The sequence below is a fragment of the Aedes aegypti genome, chromosome 1 (assembly GCF_002204515.2).
Source record: "Aedes aegypti strain LVP_AGWG chromosome 1, AaegL5.0 Primary Assembly, whole genome shotgun sequence".
Taxonomy (NCBI): domain Eukaryota; kingdom Metazoa; phylum Arthropoda; class Insecta; order Diptera; family Culicidae; genus Aedes; species Aedes aegypti.
The window spans coordinates 235,530,245-235,547,531 of NC_035107.1; the positions used below are offsets into that span (position 1 = coordinate 235,530,245).

At 38.9% G+C, this 17,287-nt stretch overlaps 1 protein-coding gene across 13 annotated transcripts in view; it reads right to left on the minus strand.

Moving 5' to 3' along the window:
• LOC5564681 (afadin) overlaps positions 1-17,287 on the minus strand; it is a 331,635-nt gene that overhangs the window by 103,859 nt on the left and 210,489 nt on the right. The window contains exon 1 of one of the 13 annotated variants that reach the window (XM_021837301.1): positions 5,928-6,309. The exons of the other annotated variants lie outside the window; for them this stretch is intronic. The gene's annotated coding sequence lies outside the window, so the exon portion shown is untranslated. Of the gene's footprint in view, positions 1-5,927; positions 6,310-17,287 lie in introns of those variants that run through there. 13 annotated transcript variants of the gene reach the window in all.

The window sequence follows — 17,287 nt, forward strand, 5'->3', positions numbered from 1 at the left end:
CAAAGGTGAGCGCTGAGGAAGGTGAGATTAATGATAGAAACATTTTCAATGATGATATTTTTTTCATTCAGTACGTTAAGTTCTCTTTACGATTGATGAAATATCGACAACGCAGTCTTTTTTGTTAAAAACGAGTTTTATTATTTAACCCGACGTTTCGACGCTGGTATGGCGTCTTCTTCTGGGGAAAAATGATACGTTCGTTTTGTGTCTAGGGTTATGGCTAACTTTAACTGTCAAGTGTAATAATTTTTGGTACATGACTCAATTTAAATAAACTTTAAGCAAATAACAGTGAAGGTCCAACTGAAGAATTCTACAGATAAAGCGTGCAAATTGTTTCGAAAAGTAGCTTGAAACATCCTAAAATCCGCGTGATGTCAAGACTTATGTCCAACAATTACTCGCTAGCAGTGATGTGAACATTCGATATTTTTCGCGACGTTCGTTTTGCTTCCATGGTCAGCGGTCAAATGATTGTTCTACACTCATCCGCTATCATCACCTCTCACACAGTTCACGAGCAGTAAAATGAACATCGAGAAACTGAAATGAATGTCGTCTGAAACGACATTTTCATATATCATGAATTGTGGATAAATTTCAGAATTATCCTATTATAAACTACAAGAATAGCTCAATCTTTCTTGTTATGTCGAATGTGACACGAATACAACAAAATCAGATCTTATTATGACAAATGATAGCAATAAACATAACCGTAACATTTTATGGTGACGCCATCATGATCAGCTAAATTCAATTGACATTTTTCTTTCGTGCTTGAATGCTGAAAGCAAAATCTGTCAAATTTTAACAATAACGTGTCGACTACCGTGATTGCTAACAACACTGCTCGCTAGAAGCACATTTGCATAGGATTCATATTAATTAATTAATTCGCAATAAGCAATATTTGTTGGTTCCGGTTATGATGACATCGACCACGTTGTTTGGCAATGTCTCCAGAGCGCAACTTTTGGATACCCTTGTAATCAAATGCTCCAGTTAGAGAAGTGTTGGGCACTCGCGATTTCATTTATATGGTCGCAATTTACGATTTTCTTCGTTTGTTTAATTCGCTTGTGTTCCCTACCATCCCTACCATGCCCTCCTTATATAATAAACTAACTTCGAGTTGCCACGAGTACTCTGACTCCATCATATATTAATTTTAAACTGCAAAAGCTAATGAACAGTACATAATAAAATACAAAACAAATTAATTCCAGCTTCGTAAATCCTTAAACGCAATTGAGCCTCAAAGAGACGAACTAGTAAAAAAGCATCAATCAAGGATTAACAAGAATAGGAATATTCTTAGGAACAGAAATTTGACAGGTTGTCGTTATATGATACAACCAGATTTCTTATAATGCAATTTCAACCATTCGCCATATCATCTACATTGTATTGGAGGTAAAAAAGAGCAGCTATTTCTGTGGAGAAGCCCCGAAAATTAATACTTGGTCATAAGCTGGGGGGTGCGAACTGGATATCAACAAGCAGCCAGGCTGCTGTCAAACTCAAATTTTCATCAAAATAATCCGGGTATGCCTAGAAGTGTGTGGTCATTATTTAGTCACGCTGATAATATTATACATTTTATGTGAAACAGAAACAATCAACTGTTGAAGAAACGTTTTACTTGATATTATTGATGCGTAATATTTTCAGAACTTGTGTGAAAAATATTTATACTAACATACGATTAGAAACTATCTGTTTCAGCTAATTCATTGGAACTATTCCCCTCATCAATTTTCAGAAGCGTAGTGTGAAGCATTTTAAGTGTGCACCTTGAAAATGGTTTCCATCGATAAAAGCAAACAAACAACGGTTAGCACTGGTGGAAAAATTTGTGTTGAAATTGAATGACCAAAATATTCGAGACCGTTAGATTGCACTACAGTATTGAATAATCCATTTGCTACTTTTTCGATTTTCTGTACGAAATGGATAACAATAGAGAGTTATTCATAAACACTGTCGAAAATTTGCAACCTTATCCCAGAATTTCATATTACCATTTACAGCGTATGTATTAAAATATTTCATTTATGTGTATGTAAATCGCTATACAGCCATTCCTTGAAAAACCGATATAGTGGGTCACCGAATTCCATGAAAATTTGCTATTTTTTTCCTTATCCGAAATAAGGATACACGTGTTTTTGGATTTTTTGATTAACTTTGCGAAAATTTTATTTTTTTTGAAAAATTCATAACTTATGAATCGCTTGACCAGTGAATCAAATTATCATCAAAATAGACGAAAAACAAACAACAAAGCAAGCTCGCTCACAACCGTTTGTGTCAACTGTTGCGTATAATGACACAATCCAAAGCAAAATTGTCATGACAATCACAGAGCGCAACATTGTTGCAAACTTTTCAACTCGCGATTAATCAGTTATTTTGAACATAAAACTAAATTTGCTTTATGGATGCTGTTTGATTATGTGTCAATGTTAACCAACACAGAGAAAGTTCTAGAAAATTGTAATGCGAAGCCCAGAAAATCGCTGCGCACGTGGTGATCGATCTTTGTCATATTCTGTTCAAGTGATGATAAATTCATATTGCGGAATAAAATTGTTGCAACAAGAACAGGAGGTGACAATGTCTTTGTTGCTGTATGTTGGGTGACAATTGATTCACTGCGCTTGACCAATTTTCAATTTTCTTGAACAAAATGAAAACTAAAGATTTTCCAGAAAATTTCACAATGAATGTTTTTTTACATGAAAAAAAAAACAAAATTTCCGTTTTTTCGTGTTTTAAAGGCCCCGGGATCCAAGGGGCTATTGCTTTTCTAATTTCTCCTGGAAAGTTCAGAAAATTTTCAGCGACATCGTTTTTGCGTTTGAACATAAAAAACAGTCATTTTTTATCGGCACACACTGTAGCTGGAATGAAAGCTTAAGATTTGAACATTTCAAAAAAAAAAATAAATAAAAACTCATATTTGAGATATTTTTTCAAAAAAATATACCTCAAAAACTAAAGAGCATACATCGCTGAAAGTTTACGTATACGTAAAATTTTCTGAATTTCTAGAAAAATAAAAACAGTAATACCCATTTTGGTCCCAGAACCGAAAATAAGCCAAAAAAATAAAAAAGGCTAAAAAACTAGAAATGTTTTTATTTTTTTCATGCATTTTTTTTCAGGGTGTTGATGATGACAATGATTTTTTAAATCTAATGCGCTGAGACCTACAGTGTGTGCCGACAAAAAATGACTTAATTTTTTATTTACAAAAATATATATCTTAAAAACGTAAAATATTCTGAACTTTCAAGAAAAAATGAGACCAGCAATAGCCCCTTTGGTCCCAAGGCCTTCAAAACACGAAAAAACGGATATTTTTGATATTTTTTCATGTAAAATAACAATTTTCGTGAAATTTTATATATTTTTTAGAAAGTCAATTTTTTTTAGCTTTCATTTCGTTCAAGAAATTTGAAAATCGGTCAAGCGATTCAAAAGTTATGATTTTCAAATAAAAGTTTTTTGAAGTCGCGATTTTTCTGGTCACCCTATTTTGGAAATGGTCACCCTAATCAAAAAATCTAAAAACACGTGTAACGTTATTTCGGATAAGGAACAAAACGGCAAATTTTCACGGAATTCGATGACCCACTAGATCGATTTTTCATGGAATGGTTGAATTACTACTTAGAACTAGTAAAGAAAATCTACTCCTCAGGTTTTTTTTAGCTCACTCTTAGCTTCATTAAACTATGCACAACCGACACTGCACTGTTTTCAATGTATAACTTATATTTAGCTTATAATAAGCTTATGATAGACCAAAATCACATACATACAACAAATAAATTCAATTGAATGCGGAGCCGGGAAGAAATGAAATGTGGCCATTCATCGTGTACAGTTAACTCTCATACAAAGTGGAGGGTGGTACAACCTGATTGGAAATCAATTATGGCCGATTTTTGGTGGGTAATCCCATACAACAAAAGAAAAATCAGTTCCTTCGAAAGAAATTGAATGTAATCCTACTGCATTAAAATTCAGTCGAATACTCTGCTTCGGGATCGTCAACAAACCACGTGATCATTTATGGGGGTAGAGAGACGGGCCCAAATAGCCGTAACAGTAAACGCGAAGCTATTAAGCAAGACCAAGCTGAAGGGCGTGGATTCGAATCTCACCAGTGGAATCTATTTGAAAAGGAAATTTACTCGAGTTCTCAGGGGCCATACGATATACATATGCGAAAATGGCCAATTGACAAAACAGCTCCTAGTTGAAAATTGTGGAAGTACTCATAAAAACATCAAGCTGAGAAGCAGGCTCTCTTCCAGTTAGGGCGTAACGTCAGATAGAAGAAGAAGAATTGGGTCTGAAAATTTGAGAACATGGCCACGTGGTTTATGGACAGCCTCTTTGTACATGATATATCAATCGAATCGTGCAGGTAAAGCGCGATGTTCGTTGTCAGTACACGGAATTCAATAAGAATCACGACATACCAAACTGGTGGGAGGAGAACCAATTTCAGCCGATGATAACGAGAATAAAAATCAATCGCTAGGGTTTCCACAATCTCCTATCATCGGAAGCAGCTTTCCCTGCACCGTAGTAGCTACCTCCTGTGTATTGGATACAATATAGGTGAGCTAGGTGTAAAATGCCCCGTTTGGGATTAAATGCGCCCCTGCAATATCTACGAGATAACACATATTCTTCTGTTTGGCATTACGTCCTCACTGGGGCAAAGCCTGCTTCTCAGCTTAGTGTTCAATGAACACTTTCACAGTTATTAACTGAGAGCTTTCTTTGCCAAAGTTTCCATTTTCGCATTTGTATATCGTGTGGCAAGTACAATGATACTCTTTGCACAGGGAAGTCAATGAAATTTCCTTTACGAATAGATTCTGAACCGACCGGGAGTCGAACCCAGATATCTTCAGCATGGCTTCGGCTAAGGAAGGCCCTATAAACCATATTTCAGACAAATTCGATTATTTCATAAGATGTCTCCATCTATTTGAACGCCCTTCACGGAAAAACATTTTCCAACTTGCACATCAAAAGTATGAGCATATTACCCCGTCTTCCCTTACTGCCTTCGTGAATTACGTCAACGCGCGATGCACATAACTATAGGATCTAGCGCCAGTCAGTGGCAGGCAGCCAGTGTTTTGTTGTTCCCGCTTAAATACTATCCGAAGTTCAGTAATAATGAGAAATCGATATGGCCGTTGAAGCACGGCACCCGGCGGGGACGGAACTGTGCAACAATAATCCCTCGATGTCGGACGATGACGACGACGATGACGACGCCGCGTATACACATTTGTTCCAAAAATAAACACTCGTTCGCGTGATAGCGCATTTAGAAGACGTAAGGAGACAACGAAATGAAACAAGCAAATTGGAATCACTGAATCTGCTGCAGCCCACTCCAGTCCACCCATCTCGCCCATCAGCCACCAATCCGACTTGGAAGCACTTATAGGCGAAGATCATATCTTCTTTAGCACTTGTTGGTCTTTCTTATCGTATTGGAAATACACAGCAGAAAAATGTAATTTCACGTCGTTTTCGCTGCACATCAGCCGCGTTATAGTTATCACGCAAAATTACATAAAAATTGTTATAATAACATGTAAAAACGACTTCATTGGACGATTTACATCGTCTCAGCAATGTCAGTAATAACTGCTATATAATTTTATTAGCTGTGTTAGAAAATTGAACGGCTTGTCCTCTCGAAACGGTTCTTTCAAATATGACCCACATGATTTCTTTGACAGTTTGCGTTACCTTATCCTGAATCCCAAAAGTAAGTTAAATCATAACGAACTCAAACATGAAGAATCATAGCTCAGAGAAGATCTGGGGTAAAGCACATTCATGTTCCCCCTTCCCTGCGCTCTACCCTGATGGGTACTCACTGCGAAAGAAGATGTAAATTGTGATGCTGCACGAGTTATCCAAGGAACGACAACGATGCCAACGAAACCTTCATGCTGGACGAAAGTGAGAATTCTCTGGCACACTGCTCAAGGACGTCCCCACATTCCACTGTCGCGCATATCTACCAAGGACTTGTACCGAACTATGACTTGTACCGATTGTCACGTGTTGACCCGGTGCTTTGTATTACTGTACGTCCCAACTACTCGACACTTGGCCCCCCGTAACAAATAAGGGGGCGTATTGCAAATCGTACAGAGCAGCAAAACAAAGAATGCACACTACAGCAGCTGCAGAAATCATCCACCGGGAGGAGAACCGAAAAATGTGTCCATCCAACTGGCAATGTAACCGGATACCGACTGCTGAACAGAAGCTCTCTCGCGGGGTAACGCAATCCAGCAGCAGGCGAACACATCGAACCGCCTTCCCGGGTCGGTTCTGTCGGTGCTGCGGATTCTTGCGCTTGCTATTTGCGGGCGGGGCGGACAAAACAGAAAGGCCGCTTCGAGTGGATTTTTGTCTCGTCCCTAGCTTTGCGGCGACCCATGCCATTCTACACGCCACGGTGCTTCTAAGACCGTTACTATTAGAAAAAAAAAATCTCCATCAAATCTGTGCTCACCAAAATGGTGTATTTGGTGAGCACAGATTTATAGATTTTTTTTCTAATCACAGGTCTGGCTTAGTTCAACGTTGGTTTGTTTAGTTAATTGTTAAGGTACCCCGGGACAAATGGAACCTTAACAAATGACAGTTCAACAAGTTGTTCAATGTAATTTCCAAATACAAATATTTTTCAATGGTTTAATGGCTCAGTCAGTTTATATTTACTGATGTTGATATGACAGGGAAGTGATCGTTATTAAATGTTGAAGACTTAAGAAAAATGTTTAAGCAAATGACTATAACGCTCTGCGGGGCAGGACAAGTGGGACACACACAAGTGGGTTGTAATCTGCCTCAAAATATTGATCGTTGCTATAAAACGAAAAATCAATCATAGTGAGTAATTATCGCTGAGACCAGCACACTATTCACATTTGGTCTTTCAAAATGCTCAAATTAATGCTTGTTCGCAAGCGCCGGTTGAGCAAGTAGAGACACTGCATGGCCAAGTTGATAGATCCCTCGGCAGTTATAAACCGTGTTTGAGGACCTTTCCATTTTTGACAATTCTTGGCTTATCAAAACCACCATAAGTCAGGAATTTCTTGGACAACCCCTTAAGAATAATGTGTTTTTGTAAAGAGAAACATAGGAACATAGGTTATATTAAATTTAGCCGCCATATTGGATTTTCTGACACGAATGTGATAAAGTGTCTTTATAAATAATAATAAAAAATATTGGATTTCATCGGAAAACCTGAATTTTCCATGATGTTCACAACTACAGGTTTTCATAGTGTTTGATACATTGGAAAGGCAAGCTTTACAACAAATATGTGGATGGGTATGTTTTTTAATCAAAAGATATGTGCGATTTTGTGAAACATTTCTTATTACGCTGGTGCGGCTTTAGGACATTTCGTCGAATGACATTTGGTCGAATGCAACCACACCTTTTCGACCAAATGTCAATTCGACGAAATGTCCGTTCGACTAAATGTACTTTCGACCAATTGTCATTCAACTAAACGTCATTCGACCAAATGTCTTTCGACCAAATGTCATAGATTCCGCTGGTGCAGTTTGCAGTCATATAATGGTGCGATAGCGATTTACGACATAGTGGAAAAGCACTAATTTTCGACCAACAAGAGCCTTGTGCCAATTTTTGGATTTTCATACAAAGTAGGTCAAAATCGTATAGATGGGTAGAAAATTAGTGCTGGATCGAAAGTTGGTGCTTTTGCCCTACTATTCTATACGAACTACACCATATGCAAATATTATTTACCGATAGTAATTCAGAAAAGGTCACAGAGAAAAGCTTTTTCTGATGAATTTTTCCACGCGGAAGGAGATGATGTTAGCAATATTCAATTATCAAAGTCACGTGATACTCATGACATTTAACAGTTCTGCTGGTGAGCACAGGTTTGATGAAGATTTTTTTCAAATAGTAACGATCTGCGAAGCACCGCGTGCACACCTAAAAGCGGCGTAGCAACATGGATTGCAAGTGCCTTCCAGTAGTGGAGCGCGGATGGTAGATAACCTCTTCTCTATCCTACTGGCTTTCATCCGCGCCTCTTCTGTGTTGGGAGGGCAACTTGAATTGCCCAATGCGATGGAGACGCATGGTGGCCGGTGGAAGGAAAAATGGTGGCCCTGGAATGGTGTGTTGTTTGCTTTTTTGAGCACATGTTTGACTTTCTCCGCTGGATTGCAGGGGAGTTTCTGCTCCGATAGCAATTAGATGTGACTCAGTTATGACTGTCGGAGGAAATGTTGAACATATTTATTCGATTGATATACTTTGACGGCATAAGTTGAGCAAGATTGTCAATATTTTGTCATTCTGGTTAAATGAAGCAAATATTCTAAGAGCTAGAGGCAGGTAATGCGCATCTAACAGATTACGGATTCAATAGATCTTCTTCTTCTTCTTGGAGTAACGTTATCACTGGGACAGAGTCTGCTTTTCAGTTTAGTGTTCTTATGAGCACTTCCACTTAGCTTAGCTTAGCTTAGCTTAGCTTAGACTGACTACACATATCAATGGTTGCTATTCCGTGATTGACCGAAGTCAGTGAAAATGCACAAAGAATCAACTAGAAGTTTGACTGGGATTGGCCATAATCTTCTTCAGTGTGCATAATTCAGTGCCTCTATTTATACAGGGTCAATAACGGCGCCGGCCACGTCCTTGCAGTCAGGTGGGATTGAGGGAAGGAATGTTAGTGTGTAACCTTTGCTATTTGGAGACCGTGTTTGCCTCTGCATCTCCACAAAGGTTACTGGGAGGGATGTTTGTTAATGGGGAGGATCGTTGGGTCACAGGATTCACTTTGATAAGCAATTAGACCATGATAAATAATTATTTGTGAGATATAAACATGATTATGCCGACACTTGGGGTGACGAACCATTCAAAGTTTGTTGAACAAATACCTAAATGAAACATTCCTAACACTCCTATTCTTATGCCGACACTTACAGTGACGAACCATCCAAAGTTTGTTGAATAAAGTGAACCTTTCGGAAGTCTACACTTGTAGTGTCCAACCATTCAAAGTTTTTTTTATTACAAAAATAAAGGTAAAAAGAAAGGGGTGTTTTGCATAGCATAGCATAGCACAGCATAAACTGACTGCACATGTCAATGGCCGCCACTCCGTGATTGATCGGAACTGGCAAGAATTGCACTACGATCCAAATGAATAAGGGATGGGAGTTTCCGCTTACTCTCGAAGTGCAATTTTAGCAGATCTAATACCATTGATCAATAACGGCGCCGGCCAAGTCCCTACAGTCAGTTGGGATGGGGAAGGAATGTTAGGGTGTAATGATTGTTGCTTCTAGAGACCGAGAATACCTCTGCATCTCCACAATCACCACGGGAAGGGTGTTTATTAGTGAGGAAGGAAAAGATCTGGGAGTCACCTCTGGTCGGTGATGCGATCCATGGACAAGGGGGAAATATACGACTCGTATTTAAAGCTAGTTTTGTATTTTTGTCTCGAGAAGTTTTTGGAAAAATTACGTCAACATCTATAATGTCGAACAATTCAAAAGACGCTTTTATTAATGACGAAAACTGAAAATTACATGTATATATTTTAACTTATATGAAACAGGAATAATGCCGACACTTGTAGTGACGAACCATACATAGTTTGTTTGAAAACCACATATGAGTATTACTGTGCATTTTGTCTCGATATGGTAGAAGTTTTAGAAAATACGTCAACATTCACAATGTCGAACAATTCAAAGGATAATTTTTAATAATGTCAAAAAGAGAAAAATATATGTATATTCAAATTGTATAAGAAAAAAGCACAATGCCGACACCTATAGTGACAAACCATACAAAGTTTGTTTCAATATTACATAAAAGTTACGCTTTCAAGAAAATATGTGTTATCACAAGCATGAAACGAACTCACCAGTTGGCCATCCATTCTCGACTGAACACAAAACTGACACTGACAGCAAAACTTCTTGGCGTCCCGAAAATAAACCGTCTTGCTTGGGCCTTCCCAAATACGTACCCAGCAAGACGCTCCAAAACAAAGGGAAAAAAAAAAATCTCCGGCGACGAAAACACGCGCGAAACCGTCAACAAACTCTATCGGACGACGCAAAACCGAACCGTCCTGCTTGGGCTTCTCGAAGCACTACCCAGCAAGACGCTCCAAAACAGGGGGAAAAAATTCTCCGGCAACGAAAACGCGCGAATCCGTCAGCTAAATCAATCGGACGACGCAAAACCGAACTGTCCTGCTTGGGCTTCACAAAGCACTACCCAGCAAGACGCTCCAAAACAGGGGGAAAAAAATTCTCCGGCAACGAAAACGCGCGAATCCGTCAGCTAAATCAATCGGACGACGCAAAACCGAACTGTCCTGCTTGGGCTTCACAAAGCACTACCCAGCAAGACGCTCCAAAACAGGGGGAAAAAAATTCTCCGGCAACGAAAACGCGCGAATCCGTCAGCTAAATCAATCGGACGACGCAAAACCGAACTGTCCTGCTTGGGCTTCACAAAGCACTACCCAGCAAGACGCTCCAAAACAGGGGGAAAAAAATTCTCCGGCAACGAAAACGCGCGAATCCGTCAGCTAAATCAATCGGACGACGCAAAACCGAACTGTCCTGCTTGGGCTTCTCGAAGCACTACCCAGCAAGACGCTCCAAAACAGGGGGAAAAAATTCTCCGGCAACGAAAACGCGCGAATCCGTCAGCTAAATCAATCGGACGACGCAAAACCGAACTGTCCTGCTTGGGCTTCTCGAAGCACTACCCAGCAAGACGCTCCAAAACAGGGGGAAAAAATTCTCCGGCAACGAAAACGCGCGAATCCGTCAGCTAAATCAATCGGACGACGCAAAACCGAACTGTCCTGCTTGGGCTTCACAAAGCACTACCCAGCAAGACGCTCCAAAACAGGGGGAAAAAAATTCTCCGGCAACGAAAACGCGCGAATCCGTCAGCTAAATCAATCGGACGACGCAAAACCGAACTGTCCTGCTTGGGCTTCTCGAAGCACTACCCAGCAAGACGCTCCAAAACAGGGGGAAAAAATTCTCCGGCAACGAAAACGCGCGAATCCGTCAGCTAAATCAATCGGACGACGCAAAACCGAACTGTCCTGCTTGGGCTTCTCGAAGCACTACCCAGCAAGACGCTCCAAAACAGGGGGAAAAAATTCTCCGGCAACGAAAACGCGCGAATCCGTCAGATAAATCAATCGGACGACGCAAAACCGAACTGTCCTGCTTGGGCTTCACAAAGCACTACCCAGCAAGACGCTCCAAAACAGGGGGAAAAAAAATTCTCCGGCAACGAAAACGCGCGAATCCGTCAGCTAAATCAATCGGACGACGCAAAACCGAACTGTCCTGCTTGGGCTTCTCGAAGCACTACCCAGCAAGACGCTCCAAAACAGGGGGAAAAAATTCTCCGGCAACGAAAACGCGCGAATCCGTCAGCTAAATCAATCGGACGACGCAAAACCGAACTGTCCTGCTTGGGCTTCTCGAAGCACTACCCAGCAAGACGCTCCAAAACAGGGGGAAAAAATTCTCCGGCAACGAAAACGCGCGAATCCGTCAGCTAAATCAATCGGACGACGCAAAACCGAACTGTCCTGCTTGGGCTTCACAAAGCACTACCCAGCAAGACGCTCCAAAACAGGGGGAAAAAAATTCTCCGGCAACGAAAACGCGCGAATCCGTCAGCTAAATCAATCGGACGACGCAAAACCGAACTGTCCTGCTTGGGCTTCTCGAAGCACTACCCAGCAAGACGCTCCAAAACAGGGGGAAAAAATTCTCCGGCAACGAAAACGCGCGAATCCGTCAGCTAAATCAATCGGACGACGCAAAACCGAACTGTCCTGCTTGGGCTTCACAAAGCACTACCCAGCAAGACGCTCCAAAACAGGGGGAAAAAATTCTCCGGCAACGAAAACGCGCGAATCCGTCAGCTAAATCAATCGGACGACGCAAAACCGAACTGTCCTGTTTGGGCTTCACAAAGCACTACCCAGCAAGACGCTCCAAAACAGGGGGAAAAAATTCTCCGGCAACGAAAACGCGCGAATCCGTCAGCTAAATCAATCGGACGACGCAAAACCGAACTGTCCTGCTTGGGCTTCACAAAGCACTACCCAGCAAGACGCTCCAAAACAGGGGGAAAAAAATTCTCCGGCAACGAAAACGCGCGAATCCGTCAGCTAAATCAATCGGACGACGCAAAACCGAACTGTCCTCTTAGTGTTCTTATGAGCACTTCCACAGTTATTAACTGAGAGCTTTCTTTGCCAAAGTTGCCATTTTCGCATTCGAATATCGTGTGCAGGTACGATGATACTCTATGCCCAGGGAAGTCCAGTAAATTTCCATTACGAAAAAATCCTGGACCGACCGGGAATCGAACCCAGACACCTTCAACTTGGCTTTGCTTTTTAGCCACGGACTCTAACCATTCGGCTAAGGATGGCCTCTGGCTTAATAAGACAAGCAATTTTATATTTGTCTTTTGCATATACACTTTTTTTTTTCTGCGGTAATAGTTAGTTTTTTACCTACAGCTGAATATTCGGTAATCAGTTCGTTAATCGAACTCTGGTTATAAACTTGATAACCGGATTATGGAAATCCATTTTATTTTGTGTTATAGGTTTAAAGATTTTTGATGTATAACATCATAGTACAATGGAAACTTGTTTCATTGACCAATATTTTTTCATTTTGTTTTTATAATCGTCAGTAAGTTTTGCAATGCACCTGGAACTTCCATGAACTATGAATAAGAATTTCCAGACGATTAGTTTGATGAACGGAAGCTTATATCAATAATGCTGTTGTAGCAATTGTAATATCGATTTTCGTAAAAAGTTTGCCAACAGCATTTCAAACTCAACTTCATTTACAAAAAATCTTAGAATTGGGAGAAGCAACTTCAAAAAGTACCGAGGTTTAATGGCAATAACTTCGTATTGATTCATTATCTGAGGTCTGTTTATAAAAACTAAAGAAAAATCATATCTGTATGTACTGAAAACAGTACCTTCTCTGACTGAAACGACATTTTTTTTCTGTCGAGTGTAACACAAACCAGCCTAATCAGTTTCGTCGGAAAACCATGCTCGAACATGATATGTGATTCGTTCATTTCTCTTGAATCGTAACAGCTTGGTGCAGATTAGATCTTATCTTCATAGTAGAAGTTCAAGCAGAAGCTCGCTTTCGTTTAGCCATATGTGTTAAAATTCACGTTAATAAAGAAAAAAAAAAGTTCGCTTTCGTAATAACCTTGTTGAGCATTTTAATCGAATACTTGAGCACTGGAGGCTCTACAATCTCTCCATCGTTGCCGATTCTTAACATGTTCAACGAACATCTTCTATTTCCGACGTTCAACAATACATTTGATTTCCAAATTCTTCGCTCTGATGCTAATGCTGAAACACGAGCCTTTACGAGCATAGGTTTGGATTTCAGACGAAAACCATAACTCCCGTTCTATACAGAATAAATGACCCACTCTGGGAAAATCAATAGGCCACACAAGATGGATTTGTGGTGACAGCGGAACAGTAGTTCGAACCTTCTCGAAAAACAATTTGGAACAGACTTTCGCCCGTGATGTTATCAGTTCAGATGTGACATTTTATCAAAGGGATCGAGAGTTTCTCCTCTATAAATTCGATTTCCCCATGAGCACTAAACCGTGACTATTGTAATGCTAAACGTGGGTTTAGCGATTCAATAACAGCATTCAAGCCATAATGGAAAAATAGTCTATAACGTTTCTCATATGCATGATGTAGTACTTGGTGCTCTATCAGCACCCTCTAACATACATGAAAGTATATGAATGCACACTAGGGTGTGGCTTATTGTTCGAAAGTTCTCATAAACAATTGTCTTTGAAGACATTTTTAAAATCGGTTGTGTATTCTGGAAGTCCGGGTCAAACAAAACTCAATTTTTAGTAAAAATATGGAAATTTTGGAGAAAACTTACTTTTTTACTTAACACTTGTCCGCCTAAGATATTCGTCACTTACACGGACGACGAAGCCTCAAAATCAGTTGGAACGCTAAATTGAACCCACTTTATCTCGGCAGTCCTAAGCCCGATTTACAAAATTTTGGCGCCTACAGAAATGTATGGGCTTCTAGATTCATGTCAGATTTTTGAAATATTTTTGGGAACTACTGTTTGATTTGTAGTACTTAAAACACCGGAGCAAGTCCCTAAAAAAATCGAAATTTTGCCAATGCCTGTACACAACTTGAAGTTTATCGCGATAACCTCTAGATTTTTTTATTTTATGATGATTGTATTAGCGTAACCAAACAATTGGCATTGAATTTATGATTGTTAGCCGTTCAAAGAACTGCAATATATTCACAAAACTGCGTAGAATACAGAAAAAATACATTTTCAACTATAACTTGAAATTTATCGCGATGACCCAAACATTTTATGATCTTAAAATTTGCTCATATTTTAGGCCATCAAATTTGCAGAACACTGATAATAAATTTCTGTTGGAAAAACTACAATATTTTCACAAAATATTGAAAAATACAGAAAAATACAGGTTTTCTACAGTAATTTCATATTTATCGCAATGGCTCATCAGTTTTATAATTTTAAACTCTTTGTATGTTCATGAGAAACCAATTTGCTGAACATCGTTGATCGCTGTTTGTTCAAAGAACTACAATATATTCACAAAACTGCGTAGAATACAGAAAAAATACATTTTCAACTATAACTTGAAATTTATCGCGATGACCCAAACATTTTATGATCTTAAAATATACTCATATTTAAGGCCATCAAATTTGCAGAACACTGATAATAAATTTCTGTACGAAACACTACAATATTTTCACAAAATAGGGAAACATACAGAAAAATATAGGTTTTCTACAGTAATTTCATATTTGTCGCAATGACTCATCAGTTTTATAATTTAAAACTCTTGGTATGTTCATGAGAAACAAATTTGCTGAACATCGTTGATAGCTGTTTGTTCAAAGAACTACAATACTTTCAGAAAATCTTGTATAATACAGAAAATTCTTAAATTTCTTCTGCAATTTATTGATTGCCTCTAAATCAATTAAATGATTTGAAGTATTTTAGTTATAAAAATAAATATATTTATAGAACATTTTTGATGCATTTTAAAGAACTACAACAGTTTCACAAAACTATGAATAATACAGGGAAACTACGATTCTATCAACAGTTTGAAATTTATTGCAATGATACATGGATTTTGGGATTCTAAAATATTGTCATATTTAGGATTATCAAGTTTTCACAATATAATCGATGAAATTTGTTCGAAAGAACTACAATATTTTCACAAATTACCATATAACACAAAAATATTCTGTTGCTACCGAAGTTTGAAATTTTTTTCATCTGTATAATTTTCTTAATCGTTGTGTATTTTCAATAAAAATAAGTGTGCTCAAAATTATTAGAAGCTGTTCATTCCCAAAACTACAATATTTTCACAAAATCATGTATAAGAACTTTTCGTTAAATTCGAACTTCATTGTTAGATAAGTTTCAAGTTAGCGTTAGCGTTAGCGTTAGCGTAGTTACGGTATACTTCGTAGATTGGATACTAGCAATATGCATGTGTATTTTTTGATAATCTCACTCAGACTGCTTTCAGGAACAAGGCTAGGGAGTGAATCTTGTTCCAGTTTTGAATAAGACAATCAAAACCATGAATATTGCTATTCCCGGCCACGCCCATCTTTACCGTAACTTGGGATTGGGGAAGGAAATGTTGATGTTTCACTTACTTAATGAGAGGCCACCGACTCAGCGACACCCTCATAAGTGATACGGAGGTGGAGGTTGGGAAAGGTATGAGGTCAGAGGATTCGCCTGAAAAGCCAGCGATGGACCCATGGTATTTGTTGGTTAGGTGTTTCTAATTTAATCTTTTGACTGCCGGCATTCAAAAGAGAAGGGTATTTTTATTTAACAGTGTGGATTATTATGTTTTACGGTGTCTTTAATTTCCTGCGTGACATTTCGGTACAGACTTTCTGCTAATTGATAACCAAACAGCAGAACCGATTCCACCAGGATCATCGGATAATAAAAAAAAAGGCAAATAGCAAAAAACTAAAAAATAATTGAGCAAAAAAAAAATTAAATAACAAATAGCTAAAAAAAAAACAAATATTAATATTAATATAAAAAAAAAATAAGATAAAAGTCGTGAATTACGGAAACCGATCGTTCACAGATTAGTGTGCGCGGCGGCGTTTTACGCGTAGCTCTATCCCCCGCGGTACGATCCCCCATCATAGCAATGGCTGAGCATAGTGTTTGAATGCACGCGTCTAACATATACCGCACGTGTGTTCTCAATGCATCCCGTATGTAAAAGCACCATTCCGTGCTGTGCACATGACGTACGCGTTCGCCCATCAACGACCGAAATTATTCATTCAAATACGTCATTTTCCATTTTACAAACACAGTTCAACCAGTTAACAAACTGGCTTTTGCACGCTCAACTTCAGCTATGCACCAGATGTGCAAGTCCCTCACGACGCCCGAAAACTCCCCCCGGAATTGAGAGTCCTCACCCCACGCAATCCAGCGCAACGGCAGATCTACACATTGATAATGTGTAGATCTACCACAACTCAAAAAGGCGTAAAAAGACAAAGGAACTTTCAGGAGTTGTAAGAGACTTACACATCCAATGTGCTACCGAAGCTAAGCGTGTATACCGAAGTACACAGTGGATAAGTCTTCTCCAATACCTCGCACACAGCGTTTTAGATAAGTTTCAAGTTGTGTACAAACAAACGCTAATTTTTTTTCCAGTGTTTATAGTTCTACAAATCAAACAATAGATTTCAAGCACATTTCTATAACCGCACATGAATCTACAAATAAGGACAAACTAGGGTTTAGCGATCCACTTTTTTTTTTAACACCGTCATCCATGTAAGTGAAATATCATTAATTTTGTTATTATAAGTAAATTTAAAAAATTATGTAATTGCGACAATAATGATAAGCTACAATTTGTAGTTGTAAGCCTCAAATATGAGAATAGTTTAAAACCACAAAATCTATGCGTCGTTGCGGTAAATATGAAGTAAGATTGTTGAAGGTATTTTTTCTGTATTATTTACATTTTTTTTAAGAATGGTTTAATGCTG